The 15,926-nt window shown below is 48.5% G+C and overlaps 1 pseudogene; it reads right to left on the bottom strand.

The window, feature by feature from the left end:
* Positions 1–15,380, bottom strand: part of LOC138564627 (zinc finger protein 729-like) — a 47,593-nt pseudogene extending 32,213 nt beyond the window's left edge.
* Between the last annotated feature and the right edge of the window lie 546 nt (positions 15,381–15,926).

Genomic DNA, 15,926 nt, shown 5'->3' with positions numbered 1-15,926 from the left:
CGATATCTGCCCAGTGTATAGTGAGCCCTAGCAGCCGTCCTAGACAGGCACCTCGAATCTAGGTTTACTCCCCAGCGCATGCCACTAGCCTAACCCCACGACCTCACCACCTTCCAGGAACACCCAGCTAGCCACATAAGGCAATTGCTTAGAGTCGTACTTTGCCCCAGTCAAACGTGAATCCGCAGTCTAATATCAGGAGCTAGTCAGTCCAATGGTGTGTGTCCCCCTTTGAGAAACCCTTTGTAAGCAGACCGTGCGCTGCTTATACACATAGCCCTCAGAATATAGAAGTCCAGAACAATAAATACATCACTACCTGGCCAACCACCGTTAAAAACCCTACAGGTGGGCTACAGCCCATGTAACCCAAGTCCGAGCTATTGCACCAACAAAGACGCCAAGATGCCCCGTCAAAGAGCAAGATGCTGCCAAAGAGAAACAGAAAATAGAACACACCAACCGGATACGTGCCCGAAACCATCACAAATACAGAACACAAGCAGGAAAACAACCCACAAGAAGAGATAGCTCCCTATATTTAACACTATCTCACAACTACCTCACTGCCTCAACAACTCATCAGCACTAATACATCCAGGCATGCCGAGAACTGACCGGAACCCCGCAGGAAGAGAAGAGATGACCCAAAGAGGGGGAAGAAATTAAACCAATGCCCTCACCCCTACATCACAAAAACACAAGGGCAGTGCACGCAACCACAGCAAAACAGAGGATGAAGAAGCAGAAGAATTTATCATCAACCCGACAATCAACCTAACAGATCTCTTCTGCAAGGAAGCAGAATACATGGAGCACCAACCAAATTGTGACCTAAATAAAGGAGAAACCCAACAGAAGAACCACAAGACAAAACAAGGATTAAAAAATAATTCTAACCGCATCAAAAAGATCCACTGCAACCTCATCAACGTCAGATCATTGTCCAAACATACCACAGAGATCTTCGACCTCCTATGCGAAGGTGGTATCGACATTCGATCCTATTCATAACCGAAACAAAGCTAGATGACTTGCATAACTGCATCCCTGTCAACTCAAGTGTTTATTTATTTATTTATTTGCATTTTTAAAGCACTCACACAGCCTGCGGACATCGAGGTGCTGTTACAGGAATTTTTTGTTGTTGTTGTTGTGTAATTGTTGTCTTAGTTGCGTATTTATAACACGCTTAAATACCCAGAGGTTTCTAAGCACGGACCCGCGGTTCGAACCTGTGTTGCTCCGTGTTGCTTCGTGCTGTCTTGCTTCCAAGGCGAACACGTTGCCGTTGAGCTATCCTCCCTGTTCACAGGAAAAATAAAAAAGAGGAGGACTGGTGATAGCATACAAGAAACAGTTAAAAATGTAAACAGATTACCCTCTAAATAAACTGCGAATCCATGATCCTTCACCTAAAAGCAAATTGCAAAACAAAGCTCAAATTCGTCCTGGCATACAGAACACCAACATACGATGCAAGCTTCGCCAACGTATTCTCTGAAGCCATCACAAGCCTAGCCATCGAGCAGGAACACCTGGTAATCCTCAGAGACTTTATCATCTGGTTTGACGAAGAAACCGCTAACTCACGGAATCACTAGCCAAACAACTAGACAATGAAACTACATCAGCTAGTCAAAGGAGCAATCCACACTGCGGGGCATACACTAGACGCAATCTCCGCCAACAAGAATCTCATTGCCACAACACCACATTACAGATCCTCTGGAGCGACCCACCTCGTCATTCCATTCGTGATCACACTCCCCACAACAATGGCAAAAAGAACAGACAAACTGCCATCTATCATGAAAAGAAACTGAAGAGCCATCAGAGCTAGCAACCTAGCAGAACAACTAGAAATCAAGAAACCACCAACATCGACCCTGGACGAAGCAGACAGCGAAATAAAAACAGAACTACTTCATAAATTGCTGGAACGATCAACAGGATCTCAAAGGAAAACCCTTTCACCCCATCATGCAAAAGAGCAACAGCAAAATGGTTTTCTCTGCTACTCTGCGCCATGAAAAGGAACAGGAAACTTGAATTAGAATGGATGAAAAAACCAATCAGGTGAAGAAATTACAACTCCAGTGACAAATCCACTCATACAAGAAGGACATATATAAGGCCAAAAAGAAATACTACAACAGAATCACCAAAGCCAGCAACACCCAAAAGGAATTGTTTAATATCATACAAGAAATAAGAAACCCTCCTGGCTGCAACAACACTTCGATACCTTGACTGAATCTATGCAATGAACTTGCAGACCATTTCAAAAACAAAATCACCACCATCCAATAAATCATACAAAGCAGACCAATCTACTACAACATGCAAACATGTGACCCACCCAGCCACGAGGATCACCAGAACAAACTCCCAATTATCAGCGAGACATTCATCAAGCTGGTAAGCAACAGAAACAAAGCAGGCTCCCCCATGGTTCCCTGCCCCTCAGACATACACAAATCAATCCTCACACAAGGAACGCCCATAGAATACTCGAGAAACCTTTTCAACCAATCACTTTCAAACAGGGAAAATACTGCAATCGCTCAAAGCGGCATACGTCAAGCCACTGCTCAAGGACACAGCAGGAAACCTGGAGGACCTCTCCAACTAACGACCCATCACAAACATCCCATACCCAGCGAAACTACTCGAGCCGTCTACAGAATAACACAAGAATTCATAGAGAAGCAGCAACTGTTGCACCAAGCACAAGTAGACTTCAGACCGGTGAGGGTAACGGAAACGGTATTGCTCTCAATCTAGGATGATCTAAAGGCTAAAGCACAGCTCTAATCCTTCTGGACCTCTCTGCAGCATTTGACACAGTCAACCATGAAATCCTCATTGGGAGACTAGATAAAACAGGAATCACTGACACAGCCCTACTATGGATTCAATCCTTCCTAACAAACAGAACAGAAACCGTCTGGATCAAACCTTTCGAATCTACTACAAGAGAATCCAACTGCGGAGTACCAAAAGGATCGTCCTTCTCCCCATTGCTCTTCAATATATAACTGATGCCACTAATCAAACTCATAAAAAAACATGCCTCCCATACTACAACTACGCAGATGACACTCAGATTGTCTACAAAATACAAGATACACAGGAAGAAAAAAAAACACTGAACTACTGAACTGCCTACAAGAGCTCTACAGCCTCAAACTCAACCCAGTCACAACAATAATGATCATAGTTTAAAACGAGGAAAACAACCACTACATCCCATGGCCAACGGAACTGGGTACATCACTGACTCCCTCAACGACAGTAAAAAAGCTGGGAGTCTTGATGGACGATGAACTAACACTTGAACCACAAGTAAACGTCCTAATCAAGAAATGTTTCTTCCTGCTGCACGCAGTAAAAAAGATCCTACCATTCCTCTCTTTTACCCACAAAACACTCACAATTATCGCACTCACCATGTCCAGAGTATACTATGCCAACAGCCTATAACTAGGAATGCCAGAACGACTTAAAAAAACATCAGCGCATCCAGAACGCTACGGCAAGAGTCCTGCTCAGACTACCACGAAGAGAACAATTTACCCCAGTGCTGAAAATGCTACACTGGCTGCCAATAAAAGAGAATAAAGTTCAAAACAATGTGCTTAATGCACAGAGCAGTCCACGGCCAGGGAGCAGAGTTCCTAAAGAAAGAAAGAACCGTCTACCACGCAACAAGATCACTCAGCTCAAGCAACGCCATTTGCCTAGTACCAAAACCATACAACAAAAGAAAACTTGGAGGATCATCTTTCACTCACCTCACAACCTCGACCTGGAATATCCTACCAAAAAACATACGCAACACAAGGAGTCATTTGGAGTTTAGAAACCTACTCAAAACTTGGCTCTTTGCTCCAGATTCACGAGGAATCAACCAGGAAGAACGGTCCAGAACGAAACCTGTGAATATCCCTGTAGGAAACCAAAGACTCCAACCTAGACCTCCATTTTGAATACGGGGATGGGCACACACCGCCCACCCACATGCCACCAATCCTAAAGGATAACTGGATAGGTGGGGACAACCAACAGGATGAACAATAAGGGACAAGCGCTGTGACCAAAACTACACCTGCCACAGGGCTGGGGGAAGTAGCGGATATGAGCTAGATACACAAACCACTGGTGCGACACAAAAGAGAGCTCCCACTATGCAGTATGCCTGCCAACTATGCGGTCTAAGTAGAGTACCAAACACACAGGATAACCATGAGGTTGAGAGCAGAAACGTGAATACAAAGTGGTGAGAAATGGTCAAATACTTGAAAACCATTATAACCGTACCTTACAATTTAAACTTTCTGCATACTCAACATACAGAAACTCACACAACCACCTCTCTGCACAGCAATCTGCACGTACTTCACCACATTGCAACAACAGACGAACAACACGTAACCCGCCACAGCAGCACATGGTAATTCTGGCGCAGATCGAAAACCGTGTGCAAGCTCAGCGAACGGTGCAAACCGAACTGAAGCGTCCAACAGGACATCACAACTCTCACTTTCCTATTCCTACAGCCTTTTCGGAAGTTGTGCGGTTGGGCATAGAAGTTGGGGTAAGGCTGACAGATGTAGAGGTCTTAGATAGAACAATGGTCTGCAAGCTGGGGCCAGATCCGGGAGATTTGGTGAGGGTGTCTGTGGTATGGGAGTAGACATTTATACTGGTAAGATTGTCCTGTACTGGTACATTTGGGAGACTAACCTTGGCAGAGGCAATTACATCAGCATCACTGTCATGAAGACGACCAGTGGAGACAGATGGTAAAACAAGATCAAGTGATGAAACGGAGGTTAGTGAATGGGAGTGGGAATCTGATGAAAGCGATAGGCAGAGAGAATGGGGAAGAGAGGCGAGGAAGAGTGAATAGAGGTGTGATGAAGTGTAAAGTCGCTCAGAAGGAGAAAGGGGGACAAGATAGTGAGAAGTAGCAGGAGGAGAGAATCTTAGTCATTGTAAAAGATAAGACGCCAGCCAGGTGGCCTGGTGGTCTGCAGAGGACACGAAAGGAAAGGAGGACTAGTTTAGAGAAAGAGCAGAAGGGGTATTTGAAGGAAGGACATGAAGGTAGATGAGGAGGAGATGAAAGAGTCCAGGAGCAGTGATCAAGGATTCCAATACCGCCACCCTTGCCAAAGAGAACAGATGGAGGTAGAGGATTTAGAGGGAGTGATCCAGGTGTCAGTGAGACGGAGGCCATGAAGGTTGAAGCAGAAAGAGATCAAGAGTACAATGAGATTTATTACATAAAAAACGTGCATGCCAAAGACCTATTAAGACAACTGTAAGAGGAGCAAAAGCAATGGTAGGATAACCAAGATTAGACGGGTAACTGCCAAGCAGGCCCCTGGATGCCATTCAAAGGACTGGAATAAACATTCCATAGAAGTTAGGGGGTCTTATACACCAGATGAAAGAGAGATGAGATGAGATGAAAATGAAGACTTTTGGAGGGTTTAGACTCCTATCGGAAGACCAGATGCTTCATTTTTATAGCCCGGGTCTAGAAGGAAGGATGTGGTGGTAAAGGGCCCAGAGTAGAGCTTGGAATGTGTGTACAAGTTATTGCGTGAGACAGCATTTTCCAAAAGTGCAATACATTACTTGACTACAGATAACACTAAATGCGACTATATTGTTTCTAGCATTTTCTAAATGTTTAACTTTATGCGCACATTGGATGGATGTCTCTTACTCTCGTGCAAAGGTGAATACTCAATTCTACTCTCTGGAATTTGGATGTACTCTTCAAATCTCAAAATGGGGAGTAAATTACTCCCACCTCAAAATCCTATCTGGAGCACTGAGGAGAGGGGGTGTATTGTACCTTATATTCCCCCTTTTCAATATGTCCATACCGTGTCTCTGTAAAGTGCTTTTCATATATTCACACTTGGTGTTCTTTCCAATATGTCCCGGTGTCTCCTCTGCTTCTGGGTGGACTTGCCGGTCTTCGTTGGCATGGATTCTCGCTCCCGCAGTCTGCAAATGAAGGATCTCAGCCTGTTTTCACCTCACGGTCGCCTTCTCTTCATTTTCCAGTTCCCTGCCGCTTCTGCTGGACACGCCTGCTTTCCTTACAGCTTCGGTAAGCGATGTACTGCTTTTCTCGTCTGCAAATGCCCAGGAGTCCCTCACAAGCTCCTGGTGTTCCTGCAATGGTCCTTTACTCTGCAACCTCTTTCTCAGTCTGCAAGCCGCTCTGTTTCTCCATGCTGGTTCAGTCTCTTGGTTCCTCGTTCCTCAAAGCGAGCTTTAGTACTCACTAGCCAGTCTCCACAGCAGCGGTGAATGTCTCTCTCCAACACTATGCACACTTGACTGGCTCTCCCTCCCCGCCAGGATCATATTCACAACTGCATGCATCACCCACAAAGCAGTCTCAAACGGAACACCAAGTTATTTGGTGGCTAAACTCCACACCACTGGAGGCTCTCGCACCTCACATAGCAAAGCAATCAAAAGGTTGGAGTCAAAGCTAGCCCTCAAAGAGAAGACTCACAGGCAGTCCTCCTGCCATGTCTGACCATCTGGAAGTCAATTCCGGTAGAGGCGCGAAATACTTACCCTCCTCTACTTCCACTAAACAGTAAAAATGTGGCTCTTTCAACAATACCTTTTGGACGAATAAAAAGCCCTCGACCAACAATACTGTGCTACTATTTAAAATGCCATGCCGAAATTCTGGCGCAAAACTGCAGAAAAGCGCTCTCTGCTGCTCTTTAGTGAGGTTAGAGCTATAAGCAATACAATTAAAAAACATTACTTTTCAAGAGGTCCTTGAAATGCTGTCATTATAAACTCGGGACAGAAAACTGAATTTTAATCTGTACCTGAGGTTGAGCCTTGAACAGTCTCTCTTTTCTCTGGATCCTCGTGTTCATTGGCAAAGGTTTCCCTGTCCATGTCTTCAAAGGGTGAACTTTCGGGACATTCAGTGTTCAACTCGTTTATGGGGTTCTGATAATAGCAGGTAGAGAGTCACTCCCTTTCAATTTGCACAGGGTGACACCAGTCCCGGTGATCGCGAGATGATGGCTCTGTGCCCACTTCAATCTTTACCCATTCTACGGCATCATGATGATATGGGGCAGATGGCTGATCTCGTTCAACCGTCCCCTGCTCCATCAGGTCCTTGTGATCCCTGGGAGAAGACTCCTCCGATAGTTGGATCTTTACTCAGTCCATGGAGCCCTGTGGACTCTTGGTTAAGGGTTCCTCGCCTCCCGCAGTCTTCACATATCTCATAGTATCCTCCTACTTCTCAGCCATTGTCCCCTACTTCAATCTTCACCCAGTTCATGGGCCCCTCACAACGTCCTGCATAAAGTTCCCCCCCCCCCCCGAGTCACTCTTCACCAGGTCCACGATTCCTGCAAACCCAATGCAGATTCCTTAAGCTTCACGGAGCCCAGGGATTGCTGCAGTTTCCATGACAAGTGATTTATCTTCTAAAATATGTGCTTGATTGCTAAATATTGATTTCATCATCAATCCAAATGAATGTGATCCTTCATGTGAGAGAGAAGAGAAGGAGAGCACTCAGCACACATGCCCACTTTCCCTCTACTCCTGAATCTGCCCGTCCGCAGGATGCAATGCCATCTGACTGTAGACTGAAACTAAATGTCTACACGAGGGGCCAGTGCAGCCATAGATCAAGGTCCCCTCTCATACAGGGGCACCATCAGCCCCCACATGGTGTACAGGACCAGCTTCAAGGGAGGTTCCTTCTCCACATTTAATGCAGAGTATGGAGGGGCACAGGGAGGGGGGATCGAGGCTGGGAGAATCGGGAGGGAAATGGTGACGACAGGTGACCTCCAGTTCGTTTTTGCGCTAGCAGATATAGATTGCGTCCATGTCTTTACAACACAGCAATGTCTGTGCTGCATCCACTGCACGGGTCCCTATTGCATGTTTAGTGATCCTGCAACTCCTGGCCCATGACCTTCCTTCGCATCAGCCCCCACACCACCCCTATCATTAGAAGGGGATGCCCCTGTGCCCCCAGGTCTCCCTCACACATCTCTCGGCTCGGCGCTGACCTTCCGGCTCAGCCCCTTCTCCACTTCCCCACCATCCCCCGACACGGACCGTTGCAGTGCCACCGTTAGCGGCATGGTAAAGACCTCCACTACTACATTGGCGAGGTTAGAACCAACGCTGACAGTGTGGTGCAGACCTATCTCTGGTTAAAGGGACCACACATGCAGCAATCTCTATGGATGGACAGAGCACTCACATACAGGCTCACTGTCGCCAAAGCTGTCAAGTGGAGCCAAGTATCCCTCAAGAAGCTGCGTCTCCCTAGAGGACGGTGACGCCTGTCGCTACAATTCAATTATTTCACCCTACATATATCTCATTTTTGATGTTATCAAACTAAGTTTAAAGGCGCATGTGCTAACCCGCCATATAGGATTACATTTTTTAAGAAAACCATAGTAATTAAATCATTTTTTGCAAAAAAGGGAGGTACGCTGTATCGCCTTCATAAAAGCGGTCTCATCCCAGGGATCCTCTATGGCCTGGGAAGGACACCTTACGGCTGCACTGCCTGGAAGCCCTCCTTGGGAAGGACACCTTACGGCCGTACGGCCTGGAAGCCCTCCTTGGGAAAGACACCTTACGGCTGCACTGCCTGGAAGCCCTCCTTGGGAAGGACACCTTACGGCTGCACGGCCTGGAAGCCCTCCTTGGGAAGGACACCTTACGGCTGCACGGCCTAGAAGCCCTCCTTGGGAAGGACACCTTACGGCTGCACGGCCTAGAAGCCCTCCTTGGGAAGGACACCTTACGGCTGCACGGCCTGGAAGCCCTCCTTGGGAAAGTCACCTTACGGCTGCACGGCCTGGAAGCCCTCCTTGGGAAGGACACCTTACAGCTGCATGGCCTGGAAGCCTTCCTTGCCTAGAAGCCTTCCTTGAGAAGGAAACCTTCTGGCTGCATGGCCTGGAAGGAAAAATCTGGCCAAATGTTTTGGGGTTACCAAAGTGTGTGCCGATAGAGGTTCTATGCTGTGAGCTTGGCCTTACTAGATTACTGACTTCCTGGAGGATGGCTGGGAGCTCATTCTACTTAAGAGTCTAGCTCAAAATCATTATTAAAATATTTTATGGTCATGGCTAATGGAAGAAGCATTGGCAAAACCAATAGTTTTGGCATTAGATTCTTGGAAGATACTTAGCTGATGAGTATCTAAATTGTAATTTAGGGCCTGGCTCAAAATGTTGTTAGTAACTGGAAGCAACAATAGTTCGGCAAAGTGCCAATTATATGAGAACACAGCAAAAATCCTAATATAAGATGGAGAGCACCATTAACGTACAGAACAAAAAGGATGTCAGAAAAAGTAATATATTTAACAAAATTGCTCTTTTTTAATACAAATAAGTGTAATAACGTCTCTCCAGACAAAGCCACGACCAAGTTTCAGCATGCTTAGTTAACAAGCATTGCCAATAGCAACAGTTTCACCTTTTTCCAAAAGGCTATTGGCTGGTATTGCCGTAGCAATATTAACTGCCCATTGATAGTAGCAGGTGCAAAAGGGTGCGAGTACCAGGGCATCTAACAGCCGTGCCTGGCAAACGCCAATGCATACTTACTGAAACAGTTGGCTATGCCAATGCGTGTTTTTAACAGGACTTCAGTGAAGGAGCAGTGCTTTTACAACTCCAATTAAGCATGAACGTAATGCAAGTTCGATTGCAAAGTTTAATGGTGAGGCTTAATTAAAGCCAGACAACATAGCTCCCGGGAGGAGGTGTTTTGGGTGGGAGGGTTGTAGCATGTTACATGCAAGCATTGCAGAGGATGAGGTATGTGGAATCTGGAAGATTGAGGTTGGGAGTTATGAGCAGTTGGCATTAATAGATCTGGAGATATATGTAATAAAATATATCACAACTACAATCAACGTGTTGGAGAATCTTTCAAAGGGACAGGAGCTGAGTTGGAATGCCCATCAGGATTGGCATGGCCATGGGCAGTGAATGGGTGAGCAAATAACCAAACAACACCTACAGGCTTTGTTGAGAAGCATTGTCAATGGCAACAGTTTAAGCTTTTCAGGGCGTTGAAGACATGCCAGGGTGGTGCCGACATGGCAGTGCCCACACTGGCGATAGAGAACTATTCTGCAGATTCACACCATGCCAGCGTCACTGGGTGTAGAGTTCCCATCTCTGCTATCCCTCAACAACCTCACCATCCTTCAGCTCCTCAGTCTGAATGAGTTCCTAAACATCTGGAACCGATTTGCTAAAGTGCAGCGCAGGTGTGCACGACAAGGGGTAACGGCACGACAAGGGGTAACGGCAGTGTTTCAAAACAGGCACCACAATCACACATTTCTGCCATTTTGTAATAAAACGCCAAATTCATACATTTTCACTAACTGCGTGAGAACTAAGGCTGAAGCACAAAAACTTAAAGTTATCAAGAATTTCTTGGTACCTACAAAAAAATACAATTTAAATGCCTAACCAATTCCCATTGGTGACGTTGTACTATATAAGTACCTTTAAAATAACATAAAATGTGCTCTATGCCATGTTTTAATGCAAAACATTAGACCAAATTTTATTTAAGTACAATGCAAGTTAAGCATCCAAACAACAAACACTTATTACAGCCAAGCAGGGGTTTTATACCAAAATTGTACTCAAAGCACTTATAAAATGTGGCTTTACAAATGACCCGCCCCACATAAACATGAATTAAATCTAAACCATGCAAGAAATCAACACAATGCTGAGAAGGAGCGTTTCTTATATCCAAGGGAGGCTGTATGCTGTACAAGAGTCTAATTTTACAAAGTTTAAACATCAAAATGGCAACATGCAACGTGTCATACAAAGCACCCGCCACCCCACACAGAAGTGAAGCTACCACACTCCCTCTCCTCCCACCACCCGCCACCCCACACAGAAGTGAAGCTACCACACTCCCTCTCCTCCCACCACCCCACACAGAAGTGAAGCTACCACACTCCCTCTCCTCCCGCCACCCCACACAGAAGTGAAGCTACCACACACCCTCTCCTCCCACAGAAGTGAAGCTACCACACTCCCTCTCCTCCCACCACCCGCCACTCCACACAGAAGTGGAGCTACCACACACCCTATCCTTCCACCACACTACACAGAAGTGAAGCTACCACACTCCCTCTCCTCCCACCACCCCACACACTCCCTCTCCTCCCACCACCCCACACAGAAGTGAAGCTACCACACTCCCTCTCCTCCCACCACCCCACACAGAAGTGAAGCTACCACACTCCTTCTCCTCCCACCACCCGCCACCCCACACAGAGGTGAAGCTACCACACTCCCTCTCTTCCCACCACCCGCCACAGAAGTGAAGCTACCACACTCCCTCTCCTCCCACCACCCGCCATCGCACACAGAAGTGAAGCTACCACACTCCCTCTCCTCCCACCACCCGCCACCCCACACAGAAGTGAAGCTACCACACTCCCTCTCCTCCCGCCACCCCACACAGAAGTGAAGCTACCACACTCCCTCTCCTCCCACCACCCCACACAGAAGTGAAGCTACCACACTCCCTCTCCTCCTACCACCCACCAAAGAAGTGAAGCTTCCACACTCCCTCTCCTCCCACAGAAGTGAAGCTACCACACTCCCTCTCCTCCCACCACCCCACACACTCCCTCTCCTCCCACCACCCCACACAGAAGTGAAGCTACCACACTCCCTCTCCTTCCACCACCCCACAGAGAAGTGAAGCTACCACACTCCCTCTCCTCCCGCCACCCCACACAGAAGTGAAGCTACCACACTCCCTCTCCTCCCGCCACCCCACACAGAAGTGAAGCTACCACACTCCCTCTCCTCCCACCACCGCACACAGAAGTGAAGCTACCAGACTCCCTCTCCTCCCGCCACCCCACACAGAAGTGAAGCTACCACAATCCCTCTCCTCCCGCCACCCCACACAGAAGTGAAGCTACCACACTCCCTCTCCTCCCGCCACCCCACACAGAAGTGAAGCTACCACACTCCCTCTCCTCCCGCCACCCCACACAGAAGTGAAGCTATCACACTCTGGCTCCTCCCGCCACCCCACACAGAAGTGAAGCCACCACCCTTCCTCTCCTCCCGCCACCCCACACAGAAGTGAAGCCACCACACTCCCTCTCCTCCCGCCACCCCACACAGAAGTTAAGCTACCACACTCCCTATCCTTCCACCACACTACACAGAAGTGAAGCTACCACACTCCCTCTCCTCCCACCACCCCACACAGAAGTGAAGTTACCACACTCCCTCTCCTCCCACCACCCACACAGAAGTGAAGCTACCACACTCCCTCTCCTCCCACCACCCACACAGAAGTGAAGCTACCACACTCCCTCTCCTCCCACCACCCACACAGAAGTGAAGCTACCACACTCCCTCTCCTCCCACCACCCCACACAGAAGTGAAGCTACCATACTCCCTCTCCTCCCACCACCCACACAGAAGTGAAGCTACCACACTCCCTCTCCTCCCACCATCCACACAGAAATGAAGCTACCACACTCCCTCTCCTCCCACCACCCCACACAGAAGTGAAGTTACCACACTCCCTCTCCTCCCACCACCCACACAGAAGTGAAGCTACCACACTCCCTCTCCTCCCACCACCCACACAGAAGTGAAGCTACCACACTCCCTCTCCTCCCACCACCCACACAGAAGTGAAGCTACCACACTCCCTCTCCTCCCACCACCCCACACAGAAGTGAAGCTACCATACTCCCTCTCCTCCCACCACCCACACAGAAGTGAAGCTACCACACTCCCTCTCCTCCCACCACCCACACAGAAGTGAAGCTACCACTCTCCCTCTCCTCCCACAGAAGTGAAGCTACCACACTCCCTCTCCTCCCACCACCCACACAGAAGTGAAGCTACCACTCTCCCTCTCCTCCCACAGAAGTGAAGTTACCACACTCCCTCTCCTCCCACCACCCCACACAGAAGTGAAGCTACCACACTCCCTCTCCTCCCACCACCCCACACAGAAGTGAAGCTACCATACTCCCTCTCCTCCCACCACCCACACAGAAATGAAGCTACCACACTCCCTCTCCTCCCACCACCCCACACAGAAGTGAAGCTACCACACTCCCTCTCCTCCCACCACCCCACACAGAAGTGAAGCTACCACACTCCCTCTCCTCCCGCCACCCCACACAGAAGTGAAGCTACCACACTCCCTCTCCTCCCACCACCCCACACAGAAGTGAAGCTACCACACTCCCTCTCCTCCCACCACCCACACAGAAGTGAAGCTACCACTCTCCCTCTCCTCCCACTAACAACCCATTTGCTTTTCAGATCTGCTTGAGCGCCTGGAGAACATGGCAGCAGTTAACAGCATAAATCAAATTAAGAAAACATGTTTGTTGGTCATTAGCAGTGTAAATATGATATGTGTCATTTATAAGTGTTTCTAGGGGACCCATCTACCCCCATCCCCAAGCATAGTGGATTAAATAAATTGGTCAGAACAGCTAGAAAACAGACATGTTCTTAATGTACTGGATAGACAAAGCTTCCCAGTGGAGGGGACCTTATGGCTGCGCCCATGTTAAAAAGGGCCCAGTCTTTTCATGCTGCCACACGTTAGTAAGTGCACGGTTCGTGCTTGTGCTGCTGGAGCGCGTGGGGACCGCACTCCGTCTAAACTCTATGGAATAAAGACGCGAACTCTGAGCTCTTTCTAAGGACCTTCTTTATTCACTCTCCAAACACCAACAGACTTTCTCTCCCCCCGCCCCCCAAGTCCCGCTGGGACCAAAACACAGGGTCACTGACATGATATGGCATTTATAGTGCGCCTATACACGAGGCAAAGTGGGGGTGGGGGGCAGCAGAAGGAAAACAGACAACAATCCTACTAGGCCAGGTGTCACTCAGATCGTGCAAGTGTGTGGGAAGGGGGCAGGGACAGTGCAATACATGGGAATAGATAATAAGAATAAGTAAAGTAACGGCCATCATGTGGCAAGTGCAAGGTTAAGTGCAGACATCAGGTGTCAAGAGCTGCCTACTTCCTATTCTTCTCTCCTGCCCCACCACAAAGGCCTCTTACTTTCCCACAAACAAATAGACCACGTATTCTACCACAGGCACACATCCCTCCCCCACACAGACACTCCCTCTCCCACACATCTCACAGCTCCCCACTGATCTTCATCTCACAGCTCCCCACTGATCATCACACAGATCCCCACTAATCATCACACAGATCCCCACTAATCATCACACAGATCCCCACTGATCTTCATCTCACAGCTCCCCACTGATCATCACACAGATCCCCACTGATCATTACACAGATCCCCACTGATCATTACACAGATCCCCACTGATCATTACACAGCTCCCCACTGATCATCACACAGCTCCCCACTGACCCTCATCACACAGTTCCCTACTGATCATCACACATCACCCCACTGATCATCACACAGCTCCCCACTGATCATCATTACACAGCTCCCCACTGATCTTCATCACACAGCTCCCCACTGATCTTCATCACACAGCTCCCCACTAATCACACAGCTCCACACTGATCAAACAGCTCCCCACTGATCAAACAGCTCCCCACTGATCATCATCGCACAGCTCCCCACTAATCACACAGCTCCCCACTGATCTTCATCACACAGCTCCCCACTGATCTTCATCACACAGCTCCCCACTAATCACACAGCTCCCCACTGATCTTCATCACACAGCTTCCCACTGATCACACAGCTTCCCACTGATCATCATCCCACAGCTCCCCACTAATCACACAGCTCCGCACTGATCTTCATCACACAGCTCCCCACTGATCTTCATCACACAGCTCCCCACTGATCTTCATCACACAGCTCCCCACTGATCATCACACAGCTCCCCACTGATCTTCATCACACAGCTCCCCACTAATCACACAGCTCCCCACTGATCTTCATCACACAGCTCCCCACTGATCATCATCACACAGCTCCCCACTGATCATCATCACACCGCTCCCCACTGATCTTCATCACACAGCTCCCCACTGATCACACAGCTCCCCACTCATCATCATCACACAGCTCCCCACTAATCACACAGCTCCGCACTGATCTTCATCACACAGCTCTCTGCTGCCCTCACTCCCACAGCACTCCCACAGCCCTCCCCCATACCTCCCACGCAGCTCCATTGCTACGCACCTGACGCCGGGGCCGGGGGCAGCAGCTGGTGCAAGTCTCGTCTCGCGAGAGTTGGCAGATGAGGTCAGAGAATGACGACACTGCAGGCGCATGAGACATACACTGCAGTGTCTGGAGCCTGTGCTGCCTCTGCCGTTACTGCCCCGGAAGTACACCAGTGCTTCCGCTCTCCCAAGAATCGCGAGAGCAGCCGGATAGGCGCGCCCTCTGCTGGAGCATTGCGGGAACTGCAGCCTGATTGGAAGATTGATAACCTGCTTCAGGGTTCAGCAGCTGGAACTCAGGACTCTCTTCAAGACTTTCTTAAATGCCCCAATACCCGCACCACAAGACAATCAGATTATACTGCTCCGAGGAGCCCCACCAGACGGGGGGTTGAAGAAGCTAGAAGCTGTGTATAAAATAGCCCTGCCCTGTAAAATAAAACAAAGACAATCACCTGCATTGGGGCGGATTCTGACCTTTCAACTCACAGTAGAGGCGGTGATGATGTCACAGCGTCATTCACCTTTGGCCCGCCCCCATTTGTAATTTAAACAATTTGTAATGGCTCTTAACACCTGGCTTAATTGCAATGCAAATGGTTTGTCCTTGGGAGGTGATGGTCACATTTTCTAACTGCAAACATGACCTTCACGACCCCAGCAACAAATC

This window comes from Ambystoma mexicanum, chromosome 1p, assembly GCF_040938575.1.
Source record: "Ambystoma mexicanum isolate Mex_15411 chromosome 1p, UKY_AmexF1_1, whole genome shotgun sequence".
Taxonomy (NCBI): Eukaryota; Metazoa; Chordata; class Amphibia; order Caudata; family Ambystomatidae; genus Ambystoma; species Ambystoma mexicanum.
Note: the sequence above shows the minus strand (reverse complement) of the source record. Positions and strands in the feature narration are given on the sequence as shown.